The sequence below is a fragment of the Ursus maritimus genome, unplaced genomic scaffold, assembly GCF_017311325.1.
Source record: "Ursus maritimus isolate PB19 unplaced genomic scaffold, ASM1731132v1 scaffold_7, whole genome shotgun sequence".
Taxonomy (NCBI): domain Eukaryota; kingdom Metazoa; phylum Chordata; class Mammalia; order Carnivora; family Ursidae; genus Ursus; species Ursus maritimus.
In genome coordinates, this window is record NW_024426885.1 from 35,258,732 (window position 1) to 35,274,911 (window position 16,180).

Sequence of the window (16,180 nt, forward strand, 5' to 3'; positions counted from 1 at the left end):
CTGGATTTAGCCCATGGGCTGAAGTTTGCCAACTCCTATTTAAAAGGTCTGGGATGGTCTCACTCAGGGTCTGGCAGTTGTTGCTGGCTGTTGTCAGGGGCACCTTGGTTTCCCTCCATAAGTCTTCTTATCCTTTAGGAAGTTGGTCCAACTTCTGGTATGGCAGTCTCAGGGGAGCAGTGCAAGTGGCAGAAGGCGGAGGCTGCAAGGACTCTTGAGGCCTAAGCTCCACACTTTACACAGTGTCATTACTGTTATATTCTCTTAGAGTAAGTCACTGTGCTATCTACACTCAAGGAACGAGAGAAGAAACTTCACTTCTTGATGGGAGGAGCTATAAAATATTGTGATCATGTTTTTCAATCTACCACAAAAAGTAACTGTTACTTGTTGAACTGTGTCCCCCCCCCCCCAGATTTACAAGTTGAAATCTTAAACCCAGTACCTTAGAATGTGACCTTCCTTGGATATAGGGTTGTAGCAGATGTGATTAGTTAAGATGAGGTCACGATGGAGCAGGGAATGGGCCCTAACCCAATATAACTGCTGTCCTTTATCAAAAAGGGGAATTTGGAGACAGATAGACACACACACACACGTGAAGTTTGCCATGTGAACATGAAGACAGAGATCAGAGTGTTGCATCTACAAGCCAAAGAATGGCAAAATTATGAGTTTATTTGTTTCCTAGGGCTACCATAACGAAGTACCACACACTGGGTGGCTTCCACAAAAGACATGTATTGTCTCACAGTCCTGGAGGATGGAAGTCCTAGATTAACATGTTGGCAAGTTTGGTTCTTTCTGAGGGCTGCGAGGGAAAGTTCTGTTCCAGGCCTCTCTCCTTGGCTTGGAAACAGACATCTTCCCCCTAAGTCTTCACACCGCCTTCTGTCCATATGAGTCTGTGTTAAAACCTCCCCTTCTTATAAAAATGCCGGCCATATTGGATTAGGATGCACCCTAATGACCTCCTTTATTTTGATTAAAGACTCTATCTCTAAATAAGGCTACAGTCAGAGAACTGAGTGTTAAGACCTCAATATACAAATTTGGGGGGAACATAATTCAACCCATACCAGCCAGAAAATGACCAGAAGCTAGGAGAGAGGCATGAAACAGATTCTTCCTCAGATCCCCCAGAAGGAGCCAACTCTGTTGCGTATACCACCCTGTCTGTGGACCTTTGTTATGGCAGCCCAGGAAATGAGTATGGCAACCATAAGTAAAAGGCAATTTTCCAAGAGCTAAAACTGCAACTGGAAATCAATGAGAGGTTATAACACGTTGAAGATCTGAAGTTCAGCACTCGATGCCTCTATCCAAATCTGCTGACAGATAAAAATATTCCAAAAGTCACTGTGAGTGATTTTACATGTGTTAGTTACAAATACCAAGGTTTGGAAGTCTTCACATTTCACACTTTTTCAAAATAGAAATCCAGGCAATAATATTCCTGATCCTAGTTTATATTCCTACACAAATATGGAAACATAAATTGAAGCAAACCAACAATCAAAAATAAAAATATTTAGGGATAAAAAGAAGCATTTAACTAATTTCAGTTAATAGTTGAGAAAAATTAAGGTTTTTTTGAGAAAAATTAAGTTTTTAAAAAATATATGATTTATCTAAATTCACGAAGTTAGAGTGCCACGTCACTCACTCAGACCCGCTATGTACATACTGTGATCTCTTTATTCTTAACCAAATGCTCTTTCAGCCAGCCAGCTACTTCCCCTCTCTTGAATTCAACACAGAAATATCATACTGTATAATTTCAATTTAGGGTTTTTAAAGTTATATCACACGCACACACACACGCACGCACGTACACACTCATTTTTGTCCTAAATGGCAGGATTTGTTATATCAGTTTCATAGATGACAGAATGGGAGCTCAAGATCTCTTGAGATAACTAATTTAGGCGGACAAAACCTTCAGATTCCAAATTCAATCCACTTTCCACAACACTTCAGCTGTTGCCCCAATACTAAAAGGCATCGGAACTCAAAGCCAATTGGTTCACATAATCGAGGAAATCAGATCTTTTGCCTTAAGTGGTGAAATAAAAGCTTCACTATAAAAGTTTCTATGAGTCACTGGTTTTTAAAACCAATATTGTGCTTTCATCAAAAAAATACATACACATTTTTCAAACTCCTGCCCTAAATATGGTGAGAATGGCGTGGGTTTGCATTTTGTGTTATGAAAGACCAACTGTTGTTGAGCATAACCCCTGCCAGGTGGGGTTTTCAAACACTGTTAACCATTGTTGCCTTTCCAAAACTACGGGATGCCACCAGTGTGGCCACGCCTCAGCTAAGCAGAGTGGCCCCATCCTTGGGCACTCAGGTGAAGACAGCACTGTCAGCATTCTCTCATTTCTCATAACAGCACTAGAAGTTGGGTTTAGTGAAGAGTGTGGGCCTAGAAACCAGCAGACTTGACTTCACGCTCTGGCTCTGCCACTTGCTAGCTGGGTTGACGTTGTTCGGTTACTTGATCTCTATATGCCTCAGGGTCTCCATCTATAAAATGGGCATGATGACTAGCAGGGCTAGCACTGCACTGATACATAGCAGTTCTCAATTGCAGTCATCAGTAGTATTAATCTAAAGCATCCCATTAATTGGAAGGCATATCTAAGCCATCAAGGTTACAGAGGACAGAACACTGGACAGTGGCAGTCATTGGTGTTCATTCTTCGATCAGACTGTGCACTTCCCAGCGTCTTTTTATTCAGGAAATTGTTAGCATATTTTATCCCTGTTCTCATTCAATGGATCATGTTCCCCTTTCTGCTTTAGCTGTTGGAAGATCAGATCCAAATTGATGGCTCAACCCTAATGACAGTACAGAACTAGAAGCCCTATGAATCTTTGACCTGATGTTTCCTTTTCTTGACTAGTGTTCTATTCAGTTTGTATTTTTTCTTATCCTAGTTTTCATTTCCCATTGTATTTAAATGGCTTCTTAGAAATTATTGTAAATCTTTTGTGGGACAAACTCAGGTATGTCACTAGGTTACTGAGGACTTGCAACCTGTTGAAGAATAAACATGAGACATTTTGATTTCTTTCAACAGTTGCTCCCAAGTCCCAGGACTCTCCTATCAAATCATTCTGTATGCTTTCACAGCCTCTTAGATAGAGTCCATAGACTTCTCTTCACTTTCAGTTGTAAAAATTTTGTCTAGTACAATATAAACTCCAATCTCCTATGCAGTTCAAAGCTCTATACCTTTCCTCTGCACTCATGATGGTCCTAGCTTCTGCACTGGGTTGGGATGGTATATTAGTGAGAGCTTTCCAGAGAAACAGAACCAACAGGATATTATATTCAATATATAGATATAGTCATAGAGACAGATAAATAGATAGAGATTTATTATAAGGAACTGGCTCATGTGATTACAGACCCTGAGAAATTCCAAGATCTGCAGTTGGAAGCTGGAAACCCAAGAGAGCTGATGTTCTCAGTTCCAGTCCAAGTCCAAAGGCCTGACAACCAGGAGAGCCAATGATGTTAGTTTCAGTCTGAGTCTGAGTCTGAAAGCAAGAGACCAATGCTCCTTCTCAGAGACAATCAGGCAGAGTTCAATTTCTCTCTTATTCAGCCTTTTATTCTATTCAGACCATCAACAAACGAACTGAATGAGGCCCACCCACACTCCGGAGGGCAGTCTTCTCTACTCAAGTCCACTGACTCAAATGTTAACCTCATCCAGAAACACCCTCACAGATATACCCAGAATAACGTTTCACCAAATATCTGGGCACCCTGTCTGTTACAATTGACATATAAAATTAACCATCACAAGTGGAGAAGAGGGAAGGAGAAACGCCAAACTTGTTTTTAACTTAACTGGTAGAGGTCTTCCTGTGCTGTTTTGCTAATTATCTAGCTCATGCCAGTCAATGACCACACCTCCAGCGTGACAGATGTTCATGCAGAGGTTCTTTGAGGCTCCTGAAGGCCCCTCTCTCCTCCTACTCTATAAATCCCGGACTGGAAGATGTGGCTCCAGCCCCACTTCTACTCCTGGGCTCTCCTTCCACTTCAGTTCCCACCCAGCGTGGCTTATGCAATATCCACTCGTTGGTGGGTATCTGTGCAATAGACAATCTCCATCGGTGGGATAACAGCAAGATGGCTCAAGCCCAACTACCTGAAATTCACTGTGTCCAGCTTCCCCATGGGAAACGTGAGCTCTTTGCCAGGCCCAGTGGCTTGAGAGCATGCAGCTACTCCAAGTGGTGGACAGTCTCCCTCTGCTCTCCACATCTCTCCAACTCTCCTTGACATAGATGAGGAAGAGCTAATCTGCTGTGCGTATTCAACCAGGGGAAGGAGATGCCAGTCTCCTTTTCATGGTGGAAGCCCCAATCTCTATACCCAATTCTCTTGATGATGCCCCCCCCTTACTTGGCTTGGGTGGGAAGCTGCTCCCTCAATCTCGTCCAGGCAAATGGAATCGTAGCCATGCCTGATGACACTCTCTTAGACTTGCATTCCTTTTTTGGTCTTCTCTATAGAGGACAATGTCTGCAACATCTCCTAGGGGCACTTTAGAAATACATGAAGCTATTATTGGTTGACACAGTGAATGGGAGACTGCACTGACACTTACTGGACAAGGCCAGGGATTCCAGACTGCCAGGAATGCGTGGGACGATTCCACACCAAGAATGATCTCATATCCAGCATGTCTTTCCGGTGCCCTGCAAGACATTTTATAATTATCTGAGCCTAGAACCTAATTCCATTGTACATAAAAAATACAAGGTATTTTTATATAGCTTTAATAGACCTTGAATTTTCCAGAAACATAACTACCATGTGAATCAAGGGAAGAGTATATGGTGCTTATTTTTTTTTTTTTGGAACTTTATCAAGAACTGTTGATAATTTTGGACAATCACACCAGTGGTGGCAAGGCCAACTGTACTGCTTAAGCAGCCAATCTATCGATCCACATTTTATCCATTCCACTGATAATAAATCTATAGGTAAAAAGAAATTTACTCATTTAGGCCTTATTTCAATATGTTAAATACAAAGACAAGGTGTTAACAATATTAAACTTTAAAGTGGCTTCTTTTTAAAGTCCGAACTTATTCATTATATGCAGGCCAAGCGATCGACTACTTCGTTATGTCTTCTAGTGTCATTGTGCCCCAGAAAATAACTACTAAAGCAGATATAACTTTAATTACAAATTACTTCCCTTTTATTTATATTAAACATTAGTTTTTCACTTCAATTCATTCAATTCTGTTTCAGCTCAGTTGGAATTGACTTAATTCAAATTCTGAGTATTCTCAGAATTTCTGAGAACAGGCTTCATTCCTTCTTCTTAAAAATTTGAGATTGCACAAAATATATCAGAGATGACATTGTTGTGGCAAGTGTGCTGCCATTCCTCATTCTGGTGTCCATGCAGACATGGCTAATCAATCATGACCCTTTCTCTCACTAAGTCTTGATCCATCCTAAGACTATTTTTCAAAACACATCAGAGTAGTCATGATCAATGGATTGGAGTTGGCCCAGGAGAAGCAGATCAAAGGTCACTGGACAAAGAGTCAGGTGGACTTGACCCAAGTCTTGGCTCTGAAGTTACCAGATATGGGGCCTTGAGCAGGTGCTTAACCTCATTGGGTCTTAGTCTCTTTTTCTGTTAAAATGGGAACAGCAACCCCTAAGTAAAAGAGTTCTAGAAAAGATCATCTGAGATAATAGATTCCAGGCTTTGCAAATGGCGTAGGGCTTGATGAACCTGAGAAGTTCTTCCTACGATGATCTCCATAACATTCTGGGATTTGCTGACTAGGCCCAGGGGAGGGTTAGCAGGCTCCCCATCTGGGACACTTGTTACCACTGGTGCTCAGAGCCAATTTTCTCTCTGTATCTGGACTCCTAGGTGGTGAGTCTGGCCATGAGACAGGTATTTGAAAACATAGACTGTAAGGTCAGCAGTTGTGGGTTTGAATCTCAGATCTCTTCCTTCTTAGCTGTGTAAACAAATTGTTTTAACCCATCAGGCTCCGTTGGTCCATCAGTGAAAAAGGGAAAAAGAATCATACCTGTATTAAAAAATGACTATGAGATTTATATAAACTAATTAAACATTTATCCTAGGGGGTGGCATATGGTGAGTGCTCAGTAAATACTAATAAGTAGGTTAAGTTGAGAGAGAGTCCCATTACAGTTTGGAATTTGTCCTAGGTGGAAAATTTCACACCCTACATAGCCCTTCCACAAGACTTTTCTAATCAATTTCATGAACCATGAATTTAAGGGATAGGCTTCCCAGCCTTTCTGATTTGGACTCCCCTAAAAAAAAAAAAAATCACAAAAGGGAATATAGAAAAACGGAGCTATACCCTTTACATTCTTTACAATTGCCTGTCTCCTCTGACCTTCACTGCGGCTGTTTTCTGCAGCTGAAATTGGTGCCGTCCATTTTGAAGATTTCCTACAGGTTCTAGAAGGATTCAGTAAAAATAAAATCCCTAAAATGCCATGGAGGAATGCTTGATTAAACAAAGCTCTTTAATAAAAAAGATATTTTCCCATTGATTGGTTTGAAAGGTTTTCAGCCAGCCTTTAGTTCAAGGAGCACCTGGGGAAAATACTTCTCAGGTGGGTCGATCTCCCGCAAACAAAATCATCCTCTATCCTTCATTCTAAGGAATGAGCAATTACAGTGTTCTAGAATGTTCTTGGCATTAACCACAGCAAGAAATGAGAGGAATTCTTGACATTTCAGAACTCTAATGTGGCGATTTCTTTGAACATTCTTTTAAAAGGAGGGCGAATTAAAAAAAAAAATCTTTCAATAGTTGCATTGTTGTATCTGAGCATTCCTTATCCCGTGGATTTACTCTCATTATCTAAATGATTCTAGGGAAGATGGTTTCCCCTCCAGTAAGGGCACAGCAAAGCGATTGTAACAGAGACACGAATGTAAATTGCTTTGGGATGGAAAGTTGACTGGATTGTAACAAGTGGCAGCTGCCAACAGAGAGCCTCTGCCGCCTTTTACAAACCAGGGTCTGGCTACATCACTCGGTTTCCTCTGATCTCTGGAGGCTGGATATAAGGTGGGCCAGGGTTTGTGACAGTCCTGCTTTTCCTGAGCACTGTGCAGGGTGTGAGCATTGCCTGGCTACCATGATCTCAACCCTGGCTGAAACCCTTACCATATTTGGGCATCCTTAATGCTCACTCCATCCATAGAAAACGCATCATAGCAGCAGGGGCAGCAGCCACAGGCAGAGCACAAGGCAGGGGTAAGGAAGGGAGGGGGACAGAGAGAGGAAGAGAGAGGGGCAGGCAGCCAACGACTGAGAGAAATACACTGAGCCCCACGGAGAGACACGCAGAGACAAGACCCACCTACGGGCAGACACACGGGGAATGCAGCAGAGTGTTAGACTGGGGAGGAGAAAGAGAAAAGAAAATACAGGAATGAAGAAGAGGCAGAAATAGACCCAAGTTAATCTCTCTCTCTCCAGTTATATATAGATATATTCATGTGTTTCATACATGTATATGTACGTGTGTGTGTGTGTGTGTGTGTGTGTGTGTGACTAACCCTTCCACACACCAGCCTACCCTGCTGGTCAGTGACCTGTGGGGTCTCCAATCCATGTTCCCACAGAGTTTGGAGGGAGAACGTAAGGTACTGGTGACCTCAACTACATCAAATCCCCTTCAGGTGTCAGAATCTCATCTAGGTACCCGACACAGAATCCGGAAGAAAAAGTCCTCTTCTCTTGGAAACCCATCAGCATGTCTAACCAATTCCTTGTCTGATTTACACTTAACAGAATAAATAAACTCTAGGCGAGCACGTACTAGTTCTTAGGTTTTCCTTCGATACCAACTCAATTTCATCCCTTCACGAGATATCATTTAGAATCCTAGATGCCCAAGGTTTTCCATGGACAACCTCATTAGCTTCTTGGCCCCCCACACCCTGCTGGAGAAGGTGAGATTTGTTTAAGAATTGACCGCTTTACTTCCACACTTCTGCTAGGAATTTCATCTCACCTGTGAGAAGCTATAAGCGAATCCTCACTCTCTTGCCCAAGATGGGGTAGATATGAATTGAAGTGAAGTAACTGGTTTTCTTTCCACCTTTCTTTCCATTTTTGGCAGGAAGGGGTTCAATATTCTGGCATAAATTCCTTTCCTGGATTCATGCCCACAGCCCTGGAAGAGTTTAGCTATCAATCCTCTAAAGTTTGATTGATTTGTCATTTTCTGATGCTGGAATGAGTTTGTTAGGGGAAATTTATGAACACATTACCCTAACTGGCAAGAGCCTTGAGTGCTTGAGGATTTCCTGAAGAGACACTCCAAGAATCTTCTGTGGCTTTTTGTTTTTCCTTGGGATGTGGTGTGATTTTCACGGTCTATTTGTCATAATGCTTCCCTGACGTAAAATACTCATACAGCATAAATAAGCTCTCCCTGAAATACTTTGAATCTTTCCAATCTGGAAGTCTGAGCTTAAGCTTCCTGCCTTAAATACACTGCAGACAAATTAGCCATTGGAAGAGACAGCAAGTTTGTATCGGGTCCAAACAGTACTTTTTATTGTGTACCTGTTTTTAACATTCCTGAGTACACAGATTTGGTCTTTTGATATTTCCAATGCTATGTTGTTGACTGCATAACATTCATTATCAGTAGAACTTCCTCTTGGATGTTGTTCATCTCTCTTTCTCCCATTTGGTGCTTTTTGCTGCAAATTTATTGTGTCTGGTATGAATATTGAGCCTTTACATGGGATCCCTTTGTCCATCCCTTTATTTTCATCCTCTCAATTTCGTTCTGGCATAAGTGTGTCTCTTATAAATAGCTGACAGCTTGCTTTGTATTGTTTCACCCCATTTAAGAGTATTTGTCTTTTAAAAGAGGCGTTTAGCTCATTCATATTTATCGATTTGGATGTACATCCTGCCACTTTGTTTCAGATTTATATCCATTCATTTGCTGATGTGTTTAGCAAATATTTTCTCTGCTTTCTTGTTGTTTCTCAGATATAGAGACTTTGTCAACGGCATTTGAGTTGTGGTTGTAACCACAGTGATGTTGGTGAATAATGGAAAGGAACCTTTAATACCATGCCTTGAAGAAGGAATACTTTTCTCGAAGTTAATGATACCCGAACTTGGCAAATCTTCTCGACAGTGACTGTCATCAGGGACGCGCTTAGTTCTGATAGGATTTAACTACAATAAAGGTGCTCTGGACTTGGAGTCAGCCTGGGCTTTGAATTTGCATGCTCCCCACCCCTCAACACACACACACACACACACACACACACACACACACACACACACGTGCTTGCTATGTGACTGTGGATATTTAATTAACCTCTGCAGCCACTAATTCCCCCATCTGTAAAAACCTTATGGTGATTGAGGACATACACTGGAGCCACATGGGGAAGCACTTTCCATAATTCTAGGCTTACTGCAATGTCTTCACAATGGCTCTATAAAAATAAAACTCCGTCTCTCTCGGTTTGTGGTGCGTTTCCTTTTCAGAGCTGGGGTCTGGTTGGTATGCAGGAAACGGGGAAGGCACGCGAGCTATGTTATCTGCTTGTCAGTACAAGAAGAGCCAAGTGGCAGGCCATGGGTTGAAGCACATCCGGAGCATTGGGGTGGGCCTCAGAATTCCACAGTGAAGATTGAGATAAGGCAGCGCCAGGGTGGGGGCCGCTGAATGGCTGGGGCTTCTGCTGACCAGGGCCGGGCCCCGGTGGGAAGAGAGATGAAGAGGGAAGGTGGCTTCTAGAGCCACCAAATAAGGAAGGACATCATCTCTCTCTGCTTCATTCAAGTGTAGATGTCAGCCACCGGAACTACTCACCCCACACCATGTAGTGCCCCAAACACGGGTTTGAGAAGACCTAGGTCAAGCTCTGAGCTAAGTAGGGAACACGTACACCAACAGGTCAAACATTGCTTTTATGTCTCCCTGTGTGATTTCTAACCTTTCATTTTTTCCCCTTTTCCTTCATTTGGGGTACATAAACTTACCGAGAAAAGAGGACAGCTGTCCTTTGAAGGCAGGTGTTGCTTTAAGCATCACGAAGCTCCTGTAACCCTCAGCCCCCTCCCCTGCCCCACCCAGTAGGGCTTTGTCCAGGTTGGTGGTTCTGATCTGTTACTAACCCAAACCGAGTCCCCAGGGAGCAACTGGGTTGTGCCTCCAGGGGTCATTTCCTTGCCAAACATTCCTTTTCAGTGAGAGGACGTTTTCATCCCCTGGTAAACAATCCCCAGCCCGCACGAAGTAGAGAAGGGTGCTAGCTCTTCATGGCTTGCCACTTAGTCCTGAGCTGATTCCAACCCCAGAGGCGTCAGTCTGCTCTATAAATTCCTTTGTGAAACCTGAGAGCCTGGGCTCCGAAGGAGAGCAAAGATCTTGGAGGGGTTACAATTTCCCTCCTCCCTAAAAGGTCTGCTTGTGTTGGCAGCAGAAGACTATGTTTTTCCAAACAGGCTCTTCCCTTTCTTATGAGAATTCAGTTCAGAAAACCCTGCCAGGCTCCTTCTAAGTGGGAGAGGTACCATCACCTCCCTTGCAGGTCCACACAGTGAAGAGATGACATGCCTGGGGGAGGGGGGGTGTTTCTAGTTAAAAGGGTCTCAAACTCTTTCTGAAATCATCACTTAGAGGAGGGGCATGGCTCCACTTACCAGTGGCAGGGAGGATGGAGGCTGGGGTCAGCAGACCTTCACCTGCCTTTAGTTTCAGCCCCTGTGGTTTTGGAGGTGGCTAGGGGAGAGAGAAAAGGGGAAGGAAGGAAGGGGAAGGAGGGATGAACGAAGGAAAGAAAGAAACCTTTAGGTGCCGCCCTTGGGCTGAGCCACTCACTACGTCTACTCACTACATCTGTCTCACACCTGAGTCCCTCACCACCCCCAGGGACTCTCCTGCTCCATTCACCTCCCGGGCCATTTTTGCTTTATTCATATTTTAGCCATTAGTACACATTCAACCCCAGAATTGGGAAATGAAGTAAGAAGTCATCAGCCGGTCGAATGTGAAAGCAATACACGATTTAGGTGGCCGGAAAGGAGATGAAACGGAGAAAGAAGTCAGCTGCCACCTTCCCGTAAGACTTTCAATTTCACCGTTTGCGTGGGGGGAGGCTCTCGGACCTCACGACCCCGGGCGTTCCACAAATGTTCACGTTTCCCCTCGGATCCGTGGGGTGTGCCTGAGCAGGTGTGTGCTGACGGACGCCACATTTTTATCATCTCACCAGAAACATCTCCTTGCCATTTCCAGCTCGATGGTGCCGGGTGGCGGGAAAGCGGGTCACGGGTAAGCCGTTCTGGCTGAGTGACTCCTGCCCCAACCTGCTGCCCAGCTGGCAGCTCAGAAGCGGACGCAGGCAGAGGGCTCCACCCGCGGGGGCCCGGTGCAGGCGTTCCTGTGCCCGACTGTTGCAAACCGCACAGAGCAGGGCACGGTGCCCGCAGGCAGCTGGCTCCCCGCTTCCGTCCCCTCCCTCCGACCCCAAGTCCACCGCCTTCTTCGAGTTCACTTTGCATTAGACACAGGTTTCCTAAGCGCCTACTATGTGCGGGGCCGGCTCTAAGTGCCTGGCGTTGATCAGTGAGACAAACAGGGAAACAAACCTCCCTTGCTTCGTGGAGCTTATGTTTTGGGGTTCCTATTTTACTAAGAAGTTGTATTTATTTTAAAATTTGAAAAGGTACAGAAAAATGGAAAGAACAGCAGTGAGAACCCCTATACTATTCACCTAGAGTCAATTATTAATATTTTACAGTTGTGCTCTTTTATTCTTTCTCAGCCTTTTCTCTCTAGATACATATACACACACACGGAGTTTTTTTGTTGAACCATTTGAAAGCGGGTACCGTGACATGTCACCCCTGAATAATTCAGGGACATCCTCCTCCATTACCTCAAAACCATTACGACACATGAGAAAACTATAATTAATAGTGTTGAAAATACAAGCTCTATTCAAATTTAATTGTTCCCAAAATGTATTTTATGGTTTTTGTTTTTTAAATTACAGGATCCAACCAAAGTTCATGCATTTTATTTGATTGTTATGTCTCTTTAAGTTTCTTTTAATCTAGGAAAGCCGATTCTTTTTTTGTTTGGCTTTTCAAGTCATTGACCTGTTTGAAGAGCCCAACTGGTTGTTTTGTTGAAGGTCTGACATTCTGGATTTGTCTGAATGTTGCCTCATAATTGGATTCAGGTTAATCATTTTTGGTAAAAATATTGCATAAGTGATGGTGTGCACTTCTTACGGCAACACTTTAGGAAATACGTAATTTCAGGTTGTCCTGCAGGAACAGGCTAAATAAACATTGAATGAATAATTTGAATATAAGATGTATTTTTCCCAAAATCTTACAGTCTGAGACTCTGACAAGGATGGCTTAATTGTTCACTACAACTTCAAAAATACATATATATGTATATTTACATACATATTCATGTAAATCTCAATCCTAGGATGGTATTCTTGACTCTAGATGGAAAATAGAATCAGCCGGAAAGTTTTAAAAATTACTGAGACCTGAGCCCCAGCGATTTTGTGATAATAAGTTTGGTCACTCATGAAAATGATGCCTGCGGTTCTCTCCATTTTAAAGGCACTTTTTGCTCCATATTATTTAATAGATAATCTCTGTGTGATCCTTTGGTACTATGAGAATATCCTGATGCCCAGAGACCTTTCATAAAATACTTTTAGCATTCATTGATGATTTTTGCTTGAGTCAATTATTTTACTGGGATGAGCTTTCTAATTTTACCCTTCTCTCTACATTAATTAGCTGGCATTCTTCTATAAAGAAGAGCTGCCCTTTCCCTTCCCTTCTCTATTTACTTGTTTATATATTAATATTTATTTTCTTATAAACTTTACAAGTTTTTTTAAAAGACTTATTTGTTTTAGAGAGAGAAAGAGAGTGCACACACATAAGAGTGAGTGCGAGGGGAGGGGCAGAGGGAGAGAATCTTCCAGCAGACTCCCTGCTGAGCATGGAGCCAATCCCACCACTCAAGGCATCATGCATGACCTGAGCAGAAAACAAGAGTCAGAGGCTCAACCACCTGAGCCACTCGGGCACCCCATATTTATATTATTTATTTATTGAATAACACTATGGACCCAATAGATTGTTTCACTCATAAGTTCCCATCATTATCTGATTTGACACTCAACATATCCCAAATTCGGATAGCAGGAGCCCCTTACAGCTGCTCCTTTGGCAAATCCTACATTAGTCACAAGCACCTGCTTGCTTTCTGGCCCAGAATATTCTAAGCTCATCTTGCACCTTCCTTGTCCCAAACCTGGAATCAGCACTTTCTCCCAGGAATGAGAGCCTATATATATTTTTTAAAGTGACAGAGCTATGACCGTCTGTATAAGAGGAGACAGAAAACATGAAATAGTGCCTATGTGGGCATTTACTTTGAAGGGAATGGAGCACCAGATATCAGCTAGCAAAACTTTGTGAAGAAAAATACTTTTAATCTGGGGATGGAGCATGTGACTAGAAGTAGGGAGACCTGGGTCTGTGCCCTGGCCCTCTATGCAATTTGGGACGAGCCACTTGACCTCTGCAGGTGTCACTTGCTCCAAGGTGTTTAATTAGGAGCCTGGGCTAGACAATATTGAAGGCTTTTCTACATTCCAAAATTCAGTATTCAAAAGAGCTTGAAAATACCTAGTTAAAAGAAGGGTTTTGAACCAGTGGAAGAGGGGTAGTTTCAGAAGATTTCAGTGGCAGGGACGTCATCTTTTCGCTCTGTCCCCCTTGCTCTAGTAAGACTTATCGTAAAATGTGCTCAGTGCATGTTTTTGTTGGTGATGGTCTTTTCTGAAGCTAGAATGAGGCAAACAGACTAACCTACCAAGATTTAGGTGAGCCATAAGAAATGGTGCTGCAGTGAGATTTTGGTATCGGGATGTTTACAAAGGGAGGTTTTAGTCTTTAAAGTAAGAAGGGTCCTGCCTGCCTCAGCCTGGCCCTTCTTAATGGCCAGACAATGGACTCAGTGACGGCTCAGTGCTTTTACTGATTTTTACTAAATTTCTCTGCTTCCCAAAGAACCCATACCTAAGATGTTTTGCAGCACTTTCTTTTTTATTAGGAAACTCCAAACCACACCAAGACATTTTTTCCCAATACTCTTTACCTGCAGTCAGAAATTGCATTTAAAAAATAATTCTTCCCTGCTTTAATAAATTGGTTAAAAAGGTTAAATGGATTTGCCTTCTATGTTTGCGGTCATAGAGGCACTTATCTCTCACCCCAAGTGGATGTCCTATGTAATTGGATGTGAAGTAATTCCAAAGTTGCATCAAAATCTTTTCAGAGCGTTACTATGACAATCGGATTTTTTTTTTTTTTCCCAAAACTGCTTCAATGCAAACTCTCCACCATCCCGCTGTCCATTCAGTGAAATTTCATCTTATGAAGTAAGTTTAGCTTTTCAGAAACTTTAGGGGCAGTGAGGGGAATCGTTATACATTCACATTAGCTGATTCTCCCGCACCCCCACTCTTCCCTTCCCTAGTAAGAGACAGTCCCCTCATCCTTATCACCGGCTCAGAATATTGATTGTTAAAGGCTCTGCCTTACTAAGACTATGGAAGTTAATGCAGAGGCCTCAAAAAGAACCCACTGCTTAGAGAAATAAGACTTTTAATATAAAGTCTCTGATAGCCCTTCCTGTCCATTTATCAGTCCTTTTTCTACATGGATTCCAGCAAAGGCAAGAATTTGGGCAGAGATTCTCAGATGGGAAGGAGGAAGGTAGAAGCTTTATCAGGATCTCTAGGGTCTGGGGGAGTTTGGAAAAGCATATTTAAAATGACTATTGCTTTGATTTGGTTTTGGCCCAAGTTCATCCTGACATTTCTATTCATGGTAACAGAAGGTGTGAGATTTTCATGTTTATCAAATTGGGGTGTGTCTTGAAAACGACTGGGCCATCGGAGGCTTTAGGGACCATTTGCTCCTGCAAGGGCTGTGGAGAATCAGCTCTGCCACCTGCACACAAGGCTGCCATCAGGAATGTTTATTTCTGCCTTTTGATTCAGTGGTTTGAAGACCTCAATACAATTTTAGGGCCTCAGAGATCATTTCGTTCAAAACTTTCCTTTGGTAACTGGAGGATTTGAGATCCTAAAAGGTCAGAGGACTTGCTCACAAGTCCTCCAACGAGACACAGGGCAGGGCCAGGATTAAAAGCCAGGCTCCCTGTTTCCTTATCCCATGCCCTTTGTACTTACACACTTCCCCGACCCTCCTTGGCTTTGTGGCAGAAGCAGCTGTTCTACCGTCTGCAGTTTCCTTTAAATACTTCGGTGAAACTGTAAAAACTCCATGAGAGCAGGAGAATTTGTCTGCTGTGAGCTTTGGTATATCTCAGCACTATAAAAATGCCTGACACATAATAGGGCCAATTAAATATTGAAATAAAAAAGTGCACGCACGCATGTGTGTGCGTGTTTGTGTGTATTCCCTAATATTAGTAGAGGCAAAATCTTTAACAACCAAAATTCAGAAACTGGGATAAGGATAGCTTGACTGCCTCCTGTATTTCAAGAATACATGTACATTTATTTACATACATACTTAAACCTATATCCTGTGCTGGTATTCTCAATGTTGGGTGGAAATTAGAATTGGAGAATATAGCCTTCTGAATAAGAGGAGACAGAAAACAAGAAATAGTGCCTATGCGGGCGTTTACTTTAAGGGAATGGAGCACCAGATATCAGCTGGAGAATTTTTTAAAATGCCAATACCTGGAACTTAGAGCAAGGATTCAGATTTCATTTACCTAGGGTAAGGCTGGAGTATTAGCATCTTTTAAAAGCTTCATAGCCAATTCTAAGATGTACCCAGCCTTGAGAACCACTGCCCTGGGGAATGTTAATTCACACCTGAGGTGCCCTAACTGGTCCAGTACACTTGTTGTGGTTAGTTAAGATTTATGAGAAGCCAATCAGCCATGCATGTTCCAGAAGAGGCAACCACAAGCCCTTTAATCATCCTTATCTCTTATTAGTACTAAAGAATTCTTTGTCAATTAGCATTAGCAATATTACAAATTATTTGTCATTGAAAGGAGGATTCAAGA